This window comes from Chiroxiphia lanceolata, chromosome 11 (assembly GCF_009829145.1).
Source record: "Chiroxiphia lanceolata isolate bChiLan1 chromosome 11, bChiLan1.pri, whole genome shotgun sequence".
NCBI lineage: Eukaryota > Metazoa > Chordata > Aves > Passeriformes > Pipridae > Chiroxiphia > Chiroxiphia lanceolata.
The window spans coordinates 20,597,844-20,610,113 of NC_045647.1; the positions used below are offsets into that span (position 1 = coordinate 20,597,844).

Consider the following 12,270-nt stretch of genomic DNA (forward strand, 5'->3'; position numbering starts at 1 on the left):
TCTGTGCTTTTTATAGCTCAGAAACTGATACAGCTTCCTTCCCTTGCTGTTGCTCTGAGCTGCTGGAAATGTAAGGCCTGAATATTCCTTAAAGATAAGATTCTTTTCCTCACAGTCTTATCTTCACTCTTATTAGCCTAAGTGCTTCTCCCTCTCTGAATTACACGTGATTGAAACCCTCAGTTTTGAAAACATGGCATGATCCACTAAGCACCACTCTGTGCCTTCAGTGTCACGTGATTTTCAAGGTGAGAGATGCTGGCTATTGCCACAGAATTCAGATGATACAAATCCCAGTGAGGGTTTATCCAAAATAGCCTTTAAATATCCATTTCAAATTCCCTGGAGGGACTCAGTGCCTTGAGCCAGTGGTGGAAGCCCAAAGACTTGATTTACTCTCATACCCTGTAAACATCTGCAAGTCAGCATCAAACTGGAGAAAACTGTGTTTATTACAGCAAGGTGCCTTCTGAACCAAAAACCTTTCCAAGCAAGTGATTCATTTGCAGGTCCCTTCGGAGGTGCAGCCTGCTGCTCACTGGGTGAACATGAGCACAGAAGGGAAACACAATTAAGTTAATTAACACATTCTCTGGTACTCCAGATTAGTCTACAAATTAATTTGTAACCATTCTTCCAGAGCATGTTTATAACTGTGTGTATGGTATATAATTTTTTTAATTTCATTGCCAATTACAGACACACCCTGAAGTCTAGTATTCTCTTATCTATCAAAATAACCAGGGTTGTGCATAACATGTACAGTTTGCAGTCCTAAGAACAACCAGATACACAAAAACTTTCATCTCATAATTAGCATGTTCAGCTGAGCACGTTTAATTGATATTTGCCCCGTTCTGATTTTTAAGTGCTTTGATAATCTGAGTGATAATTAGTCTGTTTATAATACGAAAGAAAGAGGTGAAGTACAACCCAACTTTCTGCCCCACCTTTTCCAAGTACATTCAACAGAAACACAATCGGGCCTGCTACTCAGCTGGAGGGACAAGTGTAGTAAACACTGGCAGTATGGCTAAAAGGATACTATTATACTACTTAGACTAGCAGGAAAAGGTTAAATCTCAGATTTTGGGACGTTTTTTGTTTCAGATGGCCTCCTGCACCTTTCCCATTACCAAGGTAACAATTGCTACGTTGGTATTGGAATTTAATCAAATTGGGGCTGGGGAAGGAAATGCAGTTTTATGTTCTAAAGATATCCCAGAATCCCAGAATGGTTTGGGTTGGAAGGGACCTTAAAGGTCATCTCATTCTAACCCTCTGCCAAGGGCAGGGGTGCCACTCACTAAATCAGGTTGCTCAGGGCCTCATCCAGCCTGGCCTTGAACACTTAGAACCAGGAGCTTGGATTTTCTACTATCAGCAGCACAATCAGCATTTGCAGTGACTTGAACACCTCTGCTATCCTGAGAGAAGCCCGGGGTTCAGCAAGTGAGGTGTGGCTTGTGGGAAAAATCATTATGGCACTAAACATACTTGAAACATTTCCAAATCCATTATTGCTTTTCAGTATATTCTGATTTCTGTGCTAGTTTTAGATTCATAAATTGCAATGCAACAATGCCCCCAGAGATATCCTGGAGGAATTTCAATCTCAGTGTTCACCTGAGCACAGCTGAGAAAAGCAAGGGAACCACAACAATATGAACCATTCCTAAAGGAACTGGCTTTATTCCGAGGTTAGGAGGTTGGGTAAGATCAGAACTATTCAGAAACTCCTTCAGAGTCAAAGGCCTTCAGCTGAAATTCCTCACCAGCACCAGGAGGGGTTCACATGATTAGATGGCGGTCTTGTGATAACTAGAAGGGACATTTTATTTGTTCTCAAATACCATGGTATTTGAGACACAATTATACCACACAATTTAGAGGTGAATTATCAGATAACTGACACTCAAACTATAGAGGCATTATGAATTAATATCAGTGTTTTGAGTCACTTGTTTTGGCAAACAGGCAGCTGGTACAGTCAAGTGCCCTATGCCTGACATCCCTAAACCAATGTTTCCATTGCTGAACAGCAATGAAATAATGATGACAAGGAGACACCATGGTAAAGTGGAGTTGAATAAGGCCAGATAGCTTCCAAAATAATCATCCTACACCACTGCATTGAGCCAGACTGTGGTTTTGGAAGGGAAGAACTGAAGTGTTACACACATTTCAAAAGAGAAGCAGCACACATGGGGAATGTGGAGGGGCATTCAGTGTTTGTTTTGAAAGGGTGAGGAACACTCCTCCAAGTCCTGGTGATCAAATTCCCTAAGGAATGTCCCAATGGTATTTTTAAATCAATTTTTCAGTCACTTTAAGCAACATTCTAAAAAAATTGACTTAATTAATATTGATCTGGAATTTGATGTACTGCTCACAGAAACAAGAGGGAAGAGACAGGATTCTGCCCCAGTGCTTGCTCTGCTTTGTGCCCAGGAAACTCTACAGGAAGCCAGGAATCTGTGAAGTGAAGATAAACCCAACCGGCAAGAAAATAAAGTGCCAGAGATGAGCCTGCATTGGCTCTGGGTAGCTACAGCACAGCTCTGGGGTGTTCTGGTGCGTGGCCAGAGGAGCCATCAGAATCCACCCAAAGTCTAGTTGTGACACATATTGCTGCATCACACTCCCACATGTCATCCATATTTGTTTTCCTGAGAACAAGATAACACATCTTAGATGTATTGCAATAAAAATTCTTACTGGTGAAAAAACATGAGATAGATAAATATATGCATATAAAAAAAAAGTAGAGGGGATATGGGAGCAAAGATACACTCAGTGCACCATGATGCAATCAAGAAATACTTACTTTTTAGAAAGTCTCACATTCATAAATTTCAGACAAAGATGACCCCTCTTGTTTTCCTCACCAATTCCATATGTAAAATCCATACTGTAATACCCCAGCCAGCTCAGTGAGTTTAGGGCAAGGTTCTTTGATTCACTCTGGGCATCGCATGGGACACACAGCAAAATTCTCAGGACGTTCGGTAACAAACTTTTACAAAGGGAAACTTTAGAAACTTACGGTAGAATCAAGTACTTGACAAATTTTAAACCAACATCCAAAGTAAGGCATGTCACAAACTTTAACTTATCCAGACACAACAAGGCATGCACAGGAATTTTTTAGTCTGGCTTACAATATACTGCAAGACGAAGTTTGGAGAAGAAAGAGAGAGAGAAGCATGTGCTGTATGACAATGTCTGTCAAAAATGTACCTGGTTAGATTTTATAGGGACAGACAGAACCAGTCAATTAAGTGCCTTGCAGTCACGCAGTGAAGGAGTTTATGGGGGTTTATGGTCTGTGGGTAAAAGCCATTAAGCTCTCTGGGCCATGAACCAGGTCTGAGCGTGGCACTGTACAAACCCGGCCTGTGTCCTGAGAGACACCACCTGTGAGTGGTGGTGGAGATGGAAATCAGAGCTTCTGAAGATTTAAGGGAACTGCTGTTCTTGCTTTCTTAGCCACCACTGCACTTGAGCACCACTTCGTCCTCAAGGCCATGTCACAGTTTCAGTTCCTTCAGTGTCGGGGTTGGTGTCACTGCCTAAATGGGAGGTGCCTCTTGTGTTGGTGGTGCCCTCGGGGAGCACGTGCAGCACTGGGATCTCAGGGGCTCTCTGATGTCTCTTGCAGGGACTGGGCAAGTGCTTCGCTGTGATGCCATAGTTGATCTAATTCATGGCATCCAAATTGTGTCCACCACGAGAGAGCTCTACCTTGAGGATTCCCCCCTGCAGCTCAAAATTCTGGCTTTGGATTCGGAAGGTAAGAGATGTGGTGGTGGGAGATGAAATCTCTGTTGAAAGGTGTAATTGTCTGATGTGTGCACTGGTTGTATTTATGACACAGCTGATTGATTGAAGCCAAGTGGAGTCAATCCAACTTTTTGGGGCAGGCCATGGGGTCACTCCACCATTTTGGGGCCAGCCATGGGGTTGGCCACTGCCATTTCAGTGTGGAGCAGAGGCTGACTGAGGCTCAGCAGAGCAGCCACTGGACACTTGTGTCACTGTCCTTGTCTCTGCTCCACTCCACTGGGGCCTCCCCAAGGGGCAGCTGTGATGTGGTGTTCCTTATGGGGCCCACGCAGTCGTGTGGCACCATCTGGGGCTCACAGCACGTCCTGGCTCAGTCTGCCATTCTGGGGCAGGCCATGGGGTCACTCTGCCATTTTGGGATAGGACAAACAATGGGTTCACTGTTTTGTGGCTCACTTTGCAGTCACTGTGACATTTTGGGGCAGTATAATCAGTTGATGCCACTCTGTGCTTCGCCATGTGGCTGTTCCTTGGTTCTGTCTCTCGGTGCTGGCTGCGGTCGTGCCCCATCGCTGGGCATTTTGCCGGTAACATACTCCCTCTTTTGGACACTGTTGTTATTAGGATTGTTGCTGTTACTGTTCATTTTCTGATCTCATTGCTGCTTCCTGTAAATTGTTATCTTGACCATAACCTGTGCCTTTTGTGTCTCTCACCTCAGAGGGCAGGGCTCACATGGCCAAAGGGCACCATCCTGGGGCTCACAGCACACCACGGTCAGTCTGTGATACTGGGGTTGCTGTGCGGCCACTCTGCCATTTGGGGGCTTCACATGTGGTAGGTTCACCATTCTGGGGCAGGCCATGGGGTCACTCCACCATTTTGGGGCACACCGTAGGTCAGTCCACCATGGGGTCACTCACTATGTAAAAACTGCTTTGGCTGAATATGGTGAACCAAAATATGCAATCCTGTTTACTCTTTCTGTTCTCTCCCCATTTGGAGCAGTATCAACCTGGTCTCTCAAACTGAGCATAATTAGGACCAAAGCTTTTCATCAAATGCTCACTAACAATGTGCTCTTTAGGGGGTGCCTGAGGTTGTGCTCTGTGGTTGGCAATACAGTGTTGCTCATACATAAGGTTAATGAAAGTCAAATTTAAATGTATCCTGGTCAGAAATCCTTGAGTATGCCCCAAACAAGGGCACCTTGAATGAGCTGTGGTGAACTGTGCATCTAAGGCTCCACCGTCCCCTGGTGTATTTAGTATTATTAATATCCCTACTGCTAGAACTATGACTAATACAACCTTTCTGGCTTGTAGAAATGTGCTCGCCAGTGGGGCCTCTTGGATGGGGGGATGTGACAGAAAAAGAAATTAGTTATTCTTCAACAGAGCATGGTCTCGATCACATGCAGTAGATAATGTTTCAGGGCACACTCTTGAGCGTGGACTGAGGAGAAAACAAAATAATCAAGTATCATCTTTTCTGTGCCCTTGAGCAGAGCAGGGGCTCTTCTGACAGGTCTCCCTGTCCACATACCAGCACTGTTTGAACAGGGAATTAAAGGCTACAAAATCTTACATGTGAAAGAAGAGATGTATTAAGTTTGCCCAAGTAATCTTACTCTGGTATTTACTTATTTTTCAGTGTTCTTTTTTTTTTTATTTTTATCATTTTTAGCATATTTTTATCTGAACTTGTCTGTATGTTTTGTAGCAGCCTGTCTTCTGGCAAACTATTATTGGTTTATTTGAATATTTGCATGACTGAACAGTGGCATTTGTGAAAAAGAAAGAAAATAATGGTTGGTTTTGGGTTTCGTTCTTTTTTTTTTGGTTTTTTTTTTTTTTGGTTTGGTTTGTTTGTTTGTTTGTTTTTTGTTGGGTTTTTTTTTCCGAATGGATTTATAAGGAGATAAAATCCACTATTTCCCTCTCCACAGTGCCAGATTAACCCAAATTGGAAGTCAACTTCCCAGAATCCCATCTGAACACTCTCAGTATGCTTCATTTGTTTAAACTGCCAGGACAGCCAAACCTTTGGGAAGGCACCTTCTTCCCAGCTTCAAATGTGTTTCACTGAAGGCCAGAGGCACATCATCAGTCATCACAGATTGCTTTTACCCCACTGGAAATGCTCCCCTCGTTTGGTGTGATGCCAGTTCCTACTGAGAGCTCCTCAAAGCCTCCCAGCATGTTTAGGACTCGGGGTAAGCCAACAGATACCTGAAGTTACAGATGTTTAGAAACAAATGCCTGGTAAATACCTCTCTCCAGAAATGAGGATTGAGTTACCCTGGCTGGTTTGAAAGAAGCTGCGGGTCACATTTACACGGATTGATGCTGCTCTTGGCTCTGCAATATGCTTTGGATTTCCCTGTGCTTCATCTTCCCTTTCCTGGAGTGCTTGGCCAGAGCTGCTGCCTGCCAGTGATGCAGTCAAGGATAGGCACTGTTTATCCCTGGCACCATACACACTAATTTGACCTCTCCAGAGACTGTTCCTCCTTCCTGGTGTCTGCCTTGGAACACTGAGTAGTTTACCCTCTTGGTTAATTATTAGACAATTGCATTTTTCTGGCCTTTCCATAAACCAGGACACGAGCCATGGCTGGGCGAAAGGGAAGGAGGAAAAGAGAAGGACAGTTCCATGTAAACACAAAACTTTGGGAACCTCCTTGCTTTTCAGTATCAGATATGCAAGCTCTCGGTTTATTAGTCAAAAAGTAAGGCCTCATGCTTTACAGAAAGCTTAATTTCAGCAGTTTGCAAAGTGTATCTATTTCAGCTGCATTACTAAGCCAAGTATGTAATGCCCATTTGTAACACCACAGGTAAAACCTAGTTACCATTAATCACTCATTGTTGATGTAGGTTTGGAAATGATGTGTTGTCTCCTATTGTCTCTGGCGTGTTAAAAGACAGACTTTAAAAAAAAAACCACAACAAAACAACTTTTCATTTGAGTAGAGAAAACATTGAAAATATCTATTTTCTGCCTGTCAATTCATTCCAGTTCCCTCTGAAAGAAAAGTAGATTTATCTGTTCAAAAGATACCTTGCTGGGCCTTCTAATTTCTTTAACTTCGGTCTCTACCCACAGCAACCGAGTGCCAGTGGAAAGGAATGAGGAGTCTAGAGCAGGACTCAGGACAGTATTTCCAAAATGCCAGCAGTTTACTGCTCCAAGATGCAAGCTGTTGTGAACTGCAGGCCATCATCCTCTTCATGGACACTCAACTCACAAACCTGCATCAATTCACAGCAAAAGATGCAATTTAACTCTGCCCATTTGGAGGGTGTTCAAGGATAAGGACATGCAGAAATGTGCTGAGGGGCAGAGCATCTGGAGTCACAAAGATGCACTTTTAAGAGAATTTGGAAAGTTAATAAAATATTTAGATCCTTACAGCTATCCTTACAGATAGCTTTTTGCACTGAAGGAGCACCTTATGCCTTATTGAACTATTTTTACTTAAATTATGTCCTCTAGGATTAAGAAAAGAGTGTAGTTAAGTGAACGAGATATTGCTTAACATTTGAATTCTGAAGCAAATGTTGTTTCTTGCAAATACAGTCCTTGCACACACACATGGTCCTGCAATATAATTCCTCTGTTTTGTTCATTGTACAAGGAAAATGGGGCATAAGATGGAAGAAAAAGACCTTTATGGAGCTTTCAGCATCATTTTTTCAGTGGGATAGAATTACAGTCTCTAAAGCTAAGCAGGTGCAAGGTTAGACCCGAAAGAAAACTCCAGGAAGGTCAAACAGAATGTGTTCTGAACTCACAAAAACATCTTATTGCAAGGCTATAGAACAGATAGTGTAGAGTGGGCTTGGGTTTATTTTTTAATTTGGGGGTTAAATTTAAAAAATAGAGCTGTTCATTATTTATAGAAACATCTCATTTGTCTTCTGCTTTTCGCCAAGTGCTTTCCAATTCAGAAAGGGTCATTTGATTGTAATTAAGCCAAATGTTAGTGAATAATTCACTACCTTTTTCCTTCATCCCATCCTATTCATTAGTTGGAGCCAAAAGGCTCCAACTTTCAAATATAACAAATCTTTAGTCAATAATTAGTAATAATTAAAGACTCAAAGCTGTTACAGCAGCCAGTTATGAACAAAGAGGAGTCTGTTTGTGAAATGAGAACTAATAAGGGAAAAATTAATTTCTCGTCAACTTAAATATTTCCAAAAACCTAGGCCTTCATACAATGTCCTCCTGGGAATCCCTGTAATTGCATTTGATCAACACAGAGCTAAAATTGGCATCCTTGTAATTAATTTAGGCTATTTCATAAAAATACGGGGAGAATAATGCACACAGAGAAAGTACAACTGCAGGGTTGCTTTACAGCTTTTTTCCTCTTTCTGTGAATTATGTCAGATACCTTGTTATATAAATCAGAATGGCATTTTGGGGGCTCTTACAGTCAGAAGTGCTTACAGGATTTACAAATTTTAAGTAGAACTCAGTGATTGTAAAATTAGCCAATATTGGGCTATATGGAGATTATTTTTATTCTTGTGTTTCACTTGTTGCAAACCTCTTACATAAGAAAAAATTAGATTTATAAACTAAAAGTAGACTAAAATGAGAAAAAAAATTACAAATTGCATGAAAACCTGTTGACAAACACCCTTCTGTGGTTTTGGTTCTGGGTTACCACCAGAACTACAAAGGACTGTTTGGCAATTTCACTGGAGAAAAAGTGAAAAATTGCAATTTTATGCTGGAGCAGAGTTCATCTAACAAAAATATTTAGTCTTGTAGGATTAGTGTTGCTTCCAGTGTAACTGAGCCTGGCTCTAACCAGCATGTGTAATGCTAATGAACCTCTCAGTTGATCCTGCTGCCTCTCTATCCCCTGATTAGTGTGCTTGCTATGCAGAGAACTGATCTGAGACGGGGAGAACTCACTCGAAAGGAACCAAAACCAATAAGAAAAGCAAATGAGGGGAGAAAGGAGAGTACAAATGTGTCTCCAGGATCCCAAGAGGAAACATTTATAAAAAACATAAAAAGTGGTGTTGCCAAGATGGCAGCTAGTTAGGAGGAATAAAATGGGAGATGGATGTGCATGTGCTCAAGGTGATCAGAAATGAATAAAAGCAGACTGATGGCATCTTGTAGGGAGCAGCTCTGCCCTGCATAAATCAACAATACAATCACAAGAATATCCCTGAGTGGCCCTGAGCTTGAGCATGAAAAGCAGAGGGAGGCAAACGACCTTCCCAGGTTCCCACACAGCCCAGCAGGTGTTACAACAATGGGCTCCCAGCTTCCTGCCTCAGCAACAGGACACACTGGACAAGGGAGGTAGGAATTGTTGGAGACATTGCCCTCTCCTACCGTATCTGCTGTGAGGTGGAATGACCCTGGCTTATTGCAAGGTCTAAAGTAGAACAGGAACAAATGTTTTCCCACTGTATTGTGGGTCTTTTCTAGGCTATTTTTTTTCGTATTCCACCACTTCATTTAGGTTTTGAGGAGAGGCTGTAATTGAGCTGGGTGTTCTCTGTCCCTCAGCAGTTAGTGAGAAGTTAGAGCAGGGCCATGGGTACAAGCAGTTCAGGTTTTCTATTCCCTGTGCTCTCCCCTGCATTTGTCAATGTCTGAATTTCATCAACCATTATGCTGCCAATTTGTCTCGTTCTGTTCCCAGGAAGTTCATCACAGCCTTCTCTTAGGAAGAGTTACACTAAATAATTTTGTCATCTGTAAATCCTGCTGACCTCATTTTTCTGTTCTACCCCTCATTTCTGCCTTTCTGGATAATTAATGACTGTATTAAGTACTAACTACAGCCCAGATCCTTGGGACATACTAATATTAACCTCCTACTGAATTGAAAACTGACAGACTAATGAATAAAATTCTACATGAGAACAACAGTGTTGAGAGTGAAAATCAGGATAAGTTGTGATTAAAACCAAACCCAAAATTCTGCAAGTACAAGCACCTGCAATTTCTACTGATTTTTATGGGTCTTGTGAAAAAAAAAAAGGCTACTTGAAGAAAACCCCAAACCAATGAAAAAACCAGAGGAAATATCACTTCTGTATACCTGTTTCCCTTGCTATTCACAGACTCACTGACTTATCAAACAGTACCCTTAAGCATTTTCCCCCTTACGAAATTACTTGGCTAGAAAATCCTTGGAACATCAAAGCTTGTTTAGGTATTTGATCCAGAGGGGACAAGCCATAGAATTTATAGCTAATCAAGCCTGAAGTAAAAGATGAGCAAAGTGAACCAAACTGATGACTACTACAGCTATAATCATGTTGGCAGGACATCCTGCCTTGTCAAAGTCATTTAGTTTTTTCTAGATATCAGAAAAATCCTCACTTTTCTCTGACACTTTGGTATAGTATGTGTAATGGACATTTCTGTAAATAAAAAAATATATTTGGAACATCATCAAGCCACGTAAAAAAGGGCAGTTTCCTAGTGTTCTGTCACTGTTATAAAAACAATATATTAAAACTTAGATGTGTTATAAACATCAACAGAAAGTCTAAAGTTAGTCTTGGAGCTATTATACTTCAGCATCTAAAAAAGTAAGTAATTGATACAGCAGTTTTAAAATACTCTAGTTAGTGTCTCCCAAGTACAAATCCTGTAGTTTGAACTTTGTATCAGAGATAGAAGAGTACTAAAAATGCTAATTAATATTCACATGCTCTTGAAATGAACTTCCTTCATTCCTGAACATTTTGAGAGATCAAGTTTTCTTAGCACAAATCTTCACAGAAAGTATACAGGTGTAATAATGTGTTTAATAACTTAATAAACTAAACCTGTATAACTGAGCTAATAGGCCTTTCCATGGGAAGCCATAAAGATCTTTGGGAAATGTGCCTTCTTTTACTACAGTTTTCCGTAGGTTCTAGTCAAAGCAGATTTTGGTTCTGGATTTGGTTCTGGTTACCACCTGTGCCTCCCTATCTGCAATGAATTTGTCTGTGACATTGTATCTAACCTCTTTATCTGTTACAAATCTGCAGCTGCAAATTCCCATCAAAAGACAACTTTTTTTGCTTCATAAATGATATTATTTTTGAGTGCTGAATATTCCATTCCCACAGTAACTTGATTGGTAAGTGGCCTACCTGGAAAAGTGACCCCTGAAAGGAATTTAGGAACCAAAACAGAAATCAGGTCACTTCAGTGCAATGTGCACAGGAACTGTTACAATATGTGGTACATTGCAGCCCCTCCTGCTTTTCCACCAACATTCTGCTGCAAGAAGTGATGCCTCTTTTGAAGGAGGACTCATCGTACGTGTAACACAATTTGTGTTACGTTTCTTCAAGGCCGGCAAGAGGGGTTGAATTCGTTGTACTTATGTCTATATTAGAAAAAAACCTGAATTTATTTTGACTGAAAAAAAATGTAATTTTACCATTGAAATGCACACTTTGTAGTGCCAGTATAGATGGAGAACCACAGAGCAAGTCTGAGAGCCTTACTGTGTAGGTAGAGAACCCTCTAGATCACTGCCAGTGCTGAGATAAGTGAGATCAGAAGACTTTTACATAAAGAGAACGGGAAAAGTAGAAGAGATGATGGGATTTTATGCATTGTTCCATGCTGGTTTTTAAAGCATAAAAAATAGCAAACCCACTCAGAACAGTGTTAATGTTTAAAAAAGAGTCAGAATTATTGTACTTGACTGCCCACGTAAGATTTCTGAGCTCTACATACCATAATTTGCAACCAAGTAACCTTGAAATGACCAAATTCACTTTTGTTGGCACTATTAACTAAGTCATTAAACATATTCACATGCCTGTTTATAAATTGTATTCATTATTTTAAAGATTTAAAACTACTGTGTTCTCCTAAATTACCCTGATGTATTTAAAGCAGAAACAAAGGTTGGGATTTTTTTTTTGTTACTTGTCTCATCTTGTGAATTCTCCTCACTCCTGCATTCATTGAGTTGTTGGGTGAGTAGCTCATTAATGTGATTTCTATCTGTGTCTAAAGGCACAGGCAGCAGCACTGTTATGTAGGAGCTTGAAAAGACAGCTATAAATAACCTCCTTTAATAACCATAAATTTACACTAGAAAGGTAGATAAACTCTGAAGTGAGAAACGTTTATTTTTATCTGATGTTACTGTTTCATAATCTCAGTGTTATCAGACTCATCCTGAATAATTTAGTGAGGTCTTGGCGTTTTATACCATCTGGGAAAGTCTTGCATATCGAATGGATTTATAGCAGAGGAACTGGGATTTAAAGAGCTACATCTCTCTTTGGGCCTCAGTCTTACCTGGGACACATTCAAAAACTCCTAGTGACATCCCTGGCAGACTAGACTATATTTGGCCCTTATTTTACCCGTTTTCTAAATACAAATGCTCTTGTCTGAGTAATCTGAAGGAAATCAACCTCCATGGAATTTTAAAGTTTCCTTCCTTGATGCCATTAATTGGCTGTCTTAACTGTGGACATTTACTGA

General features: G+C 40.8%; 1 protein-coding gene and 1 long non-coding RNA gene across 3 annotated transcripts in view; both read left to right on the forward strand.

Moving 5' to 3' along the window:
- LOC116792417 (prophenin and tritrpticin precursor-like) overlaps positions 1–12,270 on the forward strand; it is a 610,102-nt gene that overhangs the window by 69,540 nt on the left and 528,292 nt on the right. The window lies entirely within an intron of this gene.
- LOC116792424 lies at positions 2,935–7,228 on the forward strand. Its single transcript, XR_004359119.1, has 3 exons — positions 2,935–3,793; positions 5,735–6,001; positions 6,895–7,228. It is a non-coding gene; the product is annotated as an uncharacterized LOC116792424 (long non-coding RNA).